This window comes from Chinchilla lanigera, unplaced genomic scaffold (genome assembly GCF_000276665.1).
Source record: "Chinchilla lanigera isolate Chin_1 unplaced genomic scaffold, ChiLan1.0 scaffold00081, whole genome shotgun sequence".
NCBI lineage: Eukaryota > Metazoa > Chordata > Mammalia > Rodentia > Chinchillidae > Chinchilla > Chinchilla lanigera.
In genome coordinates this window covers 7,341,912-7,347,691 of record NW_004955482.1, presented here as the reverse complement: position 1 = coordinate 7,347,691, position 5,780 = coordinate 7,341,912, and positions in this window count along the sequence as shown.

Sequence of the window (5,780 nt, the reverse complement as noted above, 5' to 3'; positions counted from 1 at the left end):
TCTTTTTAAGTACAAAAGTTTAATTTCAGTGAAGTCCCATTTAGTTGTTTTTTTAGTTGTTTATGTTGAGTTATGGCTGTTTTTTAGCATTTGACCTCTCATTTAGTTGATACATTTTTTAATAGAGAGAGGTCTCTCTCGTTCTCTTTTTTTTTTGGTCTTTTTGAGACGGTCTCACTATGTAGTTCAGGCTGGCCTTGAGCTCACTTTGTAGCACAGACTGGCCTCGAATTTGAAACGATCCTCCTGCCTCAGCCTCCCGAGTGCTGGCATTACAGGTGTGCACCACCATGCTTGGCTCACTTTTTTAATCTATAAAATTGTGAGTTTTTCTGTACATACCCTCCCATGCCCCCATAACTCCAGTTGCTCCATTCTTTGTGTGTGGCTATGCAGTTGCCTCAGGACACGGTCAGAGAGACTGTTCCCACTGAATTATGTTGCTTCCTTACCAAAAATCAGTTGGCCATCGCCCTAGGGCTTTTATTCAGCGGTAGAGCCCTTGCCTAGGATGCCCAAACCCCTGGCTTTGATGTTTGGCACTGGAAAAAATAAAAAAATAAGTTGCTCATAAATGCATGGGTTTATTTCTGGCGCCTCTAGATTGTCCATCCTTATGTGATGCTCATTTTTATATTTGGCTAGTTTTTATTGTTTAAAAGGTTTTCATTATTTGCCTGATAGAAGTAGCTATTGTTGAAGTTCCTCCAAAAGTGTATGTGAGCACGTATTTCCTGGGACAGTGATGTTGTAAATGAGATGCTCGAGGAAGCGCCCTGGATCCTCCAGATGCAGGGACTGCACCGCCATCTGTGCTGCACCTTGGAGTGTGTAAGAGGCCGTTGTTTTGGTATCTGTCGTGCCCCTGTGTACAAAAACCGCAGTTCCCAGTGCCTTGGGCTTTTGTCTTTCTTTGGAATCAGGAAGTAGTTCCAGGATGGAGCCATTTAGGGACATCTTGGACCCAGCTCCTCCTGGCCTCCTGCTCAGCCTTGCCTTGTACATGTGACCGTCATCCCGGCCTCCAGGTGGCTCCCATCTCTCGTTTTGGCAGGAATCGGAGAAGCAGAACAAGGGAACTGAAGGGGACAGCTGGGGACACCTTTCCCCTTGCTGCCCAGAGTCACAGGCTTGAGTCTTCTGGGCCTCTAGCAAAAAGGCTTCGGGAAGGATGACACTGGCTGGGGAACTACATTTAAATTATATTAGAACTGGAGGTTAGGGCCGGGCATGGAGGCACACACCTGTAATCCCATCACTCTGGAGGCTGAGGCAGGAGGATCATTGCAAGTTCGAGACCAACCTGGGCTACAAAGTAAGCTCAAGGCCAGCCTGAACTGCATAGTGAGACTCTGTTTCAAAAAGACAGAAAGAAAAGCCTGGAACTTAGGGCCAGGGAAATAACAGTACAGCACCTACCGGCAAGCGCAAAGTCCCAAGTTGGATTTCTGACACCAAAAAAATTTTTTTTAAACTGGACCTTTACAATGTTCTGGGGAGCCATAGACCATTTCCTTTTTGGTTTTAGGGATGCACACATGATTTTATGCATGAGTTCACTGAACGCTTGAATTAAGACTGGTTGGTTGAGTAACCACATTCCACATATCTGAAGTATAGGGGAAACTCTCTCCAGGGGCTATGTGTGTAGCTCAGCAGTTGAGCTAGTGCTTAGCATATTTGAGGCTCGGGGTTCAATTCCCAGCACCAAAAAAAAAGAGGAAGAAGAAAGGAAACAAAAAATGTAACAGGACAGTCTTAAAGCCAGAAGACTCAGCCAGGAGTGGTGGTGCACACTTGTCATCCCAGCAATTGGGAGGCTGAGGCAAGAGGATCACTGCAAATTGGAACCCAGCCTGGGCTACATAATGGGTTCAAGGCCAGCCTGAACGATGTAGCAAGACTCTGTCTCAAAAAACAAAAACACAACAGCAAAACAAGCCAGAAGAGTGTTGGTCTTGTGTTTGTGAGCTGTTTCTTTTTTCCAACTAAAATTCTTATCTAAAATCAGATTCTTGGTGTTTGTTTTGAAACCTCTGTTACAAACACAGAGACATGTTAAAAAAAAAAAAAAAAAGCTACGATAATTCAAGATTAAAAGTGTGGCTGGGGATATAGCTTAGTGGCGTGAGCACCTGCCTGGCAAATGCGAGGTTGTCAGTTCGATTTCTGGTACTACATTAAAAAAAAAAAACAAAAATAAAGAAAACAAGATTAAAAATGTGTGCCAGGCATGGTGGTGCTTTCCTGTAACCCCAGCACTTGGGAGGCTGAAACAGGAGGATTGCCATGAGCTCAAGGCCAGCCAGGGCTACATAATGAGTTCAAGGACACCCTGAACTACACAGAGAGACCATGTCTCCAAAAAAAAAAAAAAAAAAAAAAAAAGGACTAAAGGTTTATAACAATTTGAGGATAAGGCGGACTGGTTTTTAACTTGTGCTGCCTTTTACTATGGGTCTGTTACATGCTCGCCAGCAGGGGGCGCACAGGTGCTAAGAGCCAGAAGTCAGCTTCTCACACTCCCTTTCCTGTGAATGATGGTTGTGTTTTATATACAAGACAGAACCACTTTAGAAGGATTTGGTTTTTCTCCGGTACCGGGAACCGAACTCACGACCTTGCACTTGCCAGGCAGGCGCTTTGCTGCTGAGCTAAATCCCCAGCCCCTTTTAGAAGGATTTGGAATAGATTTTTTTTTTAATATAGGGTCTTGCTATGTAATTAAGTCTGGTTCTAAACTCAGTATGTAGCTCACGCTGGCTTCCAACTCATAGCAATCCTCCTGCCTCAGCCTCCCAACCATTGGGTTTATAGATGTGCACCACCATGCCCAGTTTAAAACAGATTTTACATTAAGAAGTGCAGTATAATGGATTTAAAAGTACAGTTTTAAACCAGGCACAGTGGTGCATGCCCATAATCCCAGTACTCTTGAGAGGTTAAGGCAGGAGAATCATATGGAGTTCAAGACCAACCTGAACTGCATGCTGAGACTGTTTCAAAAAAGAAAGAAAGGGCTGGGGATTGAGCTCAGCGGCAAAAAGCGCCTGCCTGGCAAGTGCAAGGTCATGAGTTCGGTTCCTGGTACCGGAGAAAAACCAAAAAAAAAAAAAAAAGTAATGGTGACAAGCCAGGTGTGGTGTCACATACCTATAATCCCAGCACTCAAGAGCCTGAGGTAGGAAGATTGCTATGAGCTCCTGAGCAGCCTAGGCTACATAGTGAGTTCAAGGCCAGACTAATTTTTTTTTGAGACAGAGTCCTGCTGTGTAGTTCAGGCTGAACTTGAACTGTGTAGCCCAGGCTGGCTTCAAACTTGCAGCAGTCCTCCTGCCTCAGCCTCCCAACTGCTGGGATTACAGGTGTGTACCAACACACTGGCAAGGCCAATATTGAAATTTGATCCCAAACCAGACATGGTGGTACATATCTGTAATCCTAGCACTTCGGAGGCTGAGGCAGGAGTACTATTCGTTTGAGACCAGCCCGGGCTACACAGCAAGTTCGAGGCTAACCTGAATAAATTACATAACTACAGCCTGAAATATTGTCTCAAAAAATAAATAAATACAAAAATTTTTAAAATAGCAAAAAATAATCAGCCTAAAATAGTCTCAGGATGACAGTCATTGTATCCTTTTTTTAAGCATCTGATTATATCCATCATTTTAATATGTCACTAATTACTGCCATGTATAGAAAGATTACAGTACCTGGAAATGCTTGAACAGGGTTCACATGAATTATTTTATTCTGAATTTTCCTTGTTTCTAAAATTATTGGTATTAAAGACTTTAATATTAAAAAATTGGAGCTGTATCCAGAAAGAGATGTGACACTGTTACACTGAGAGTCATTTGGTTTCTTTCCCCTTGATTTGTGTTTATAGAGGTCAGAAAGACTATTCCAGGACAGTGCAATTTCTGGCTGCATCTGCTATGCGTTGATGTGAAGATAAATCATCCACCAGGATTTTCCACTTTGCTTTAACTCAGGTGATCGGGCAGCGTGATAAACACTATTATTTTTTAAATTTTGTCTGTGCTTGGGATTGAACCCGGGTCCTTGTGCATGCTAAACAAAGTGTCTACCACTAAGCTACAACCCCAGCCCCAGTATTTGATGTTTTTTCCTCTTTTTAACCCTTGCAAGGACCTTGTGTGGCAGAAACAAGACTGTCCCCTATTCCCAGATGAACCCAGGGCCTATGGAAATTAAATAATTTCCCCAAACTCACACCCTTGGAAGTTGGCAGAACTGGCAGTCAAACCTGAGTCTGGCCTATAATCCCAGCACTCGGGAGGCTGGGGCAGGAGGATCATGGTGAATTGGAGACCAGCCTGGGCTACAAAGTGAGCTCAAGGCCAGCCTGAGCTGCATAGGGAGACCCTGTCTCAAAAAGACACACACACACACAAAGGCAACATGTAAGTTTTCTTATCTGATTATTAAAATTGGGCCTGTGGTATTTTGTAAAATGATTACATCAGTTAAATTGTTTTTTTTTGTTTTTTTGTTTTTTTAAACCAGGCATGCATGGTGGCACATGTCTGTAATCCCAGTCTGCACAGTTTATTGACTTATGGCAACTTTCTCCCAAAAGAAAAAATTTGAAAAGTCTGGGAGTGGCTTAGGGGGAAGAGCCTGGGTTCAATCCACAAATAAAATAAGATAAAATAGCATACTCAATGGGGCTGGAGTGTAGCCTGGTGGTAGAGCACTTGCCTAGCTAAGCCCCAGGCCCTGGGTTCAGACCTCGGCACTGCCAGGGGAAAAAAGTTCAATGGTTCTGATCATGTTACATTATTAATTTTTATGTATATGACATAAAATTTGTCACTTTAAATATAATCCAGTGACATGTTACATTCCTAATGTTGCACAACCATCACAACTATTTTCAAAATGTTTTCATCACCTCAAAAAAAAAATACTCATAAAACGATAGCTATTTCCGCTCCGCACACTCCTGGTAAAATTTCCAATGTTTTCCTTTGTTTTTTGAGCCAGCATCTCACTGTGTAGTCCAGGCTGGCCTTGAATTCACTATGGAGCCCATGGCCACCCTCCTGCCTCAGCCTCCAAGCGCTGGGTTACAGGCACACACCACCAGGCCAGTCCTTGTACATTTTAATCTACTTTCTATTTCCTTTGATTTGTTTATTCTAGATATGTCATAGAAGTGAAATCTACAATGTTCATCCTTTTGTGTCTGTCTTCTTTCACTGAACGTCATGTTTCTGGAGTTCACCCGTGCTGGAACACGTAGGAGACGTCATTGTCTGTCCTGCTGAAGACTGTTCCATTGTGTGGCTGGGGCATGTCCTGTTTATCTAAGCTTCTGTTGATGGATACGTGGCCACCTTCAGGCTATTGTGAGCAGTGCTTAAGCAAAGACAGTCACACAAGCATCTCTTCTGATTCCTACTTTCCCAGTGCTTTTTAAAAATCACCTACTGCCATTACATCAGAGCGCCCCTTGAGACTGGCCCCTTACCTATTAGCTAGCTGTTTTATATTACTGTTCAAGGGGCTGGGGATTTAGCTCAGCGACACAGCACCTGCCTGGCAAGCGCAAGGTCGTGAGTTCAGTTCCTGGTACCAGAAAAAAAAACAAAAAACAAAAAAAAATATTACTGTTCAAATGATTCTTGAGCTGGGCGTGGTGGCCTGTAACCCCAGCACCACTCAGGAGGCTGAGGCAGGAGGATCGTCAGGAGTTCGAGACCAACCTGGGCTACAAAGTGAGCTCAAGGCCAGCCTGAACTGCATAGTGA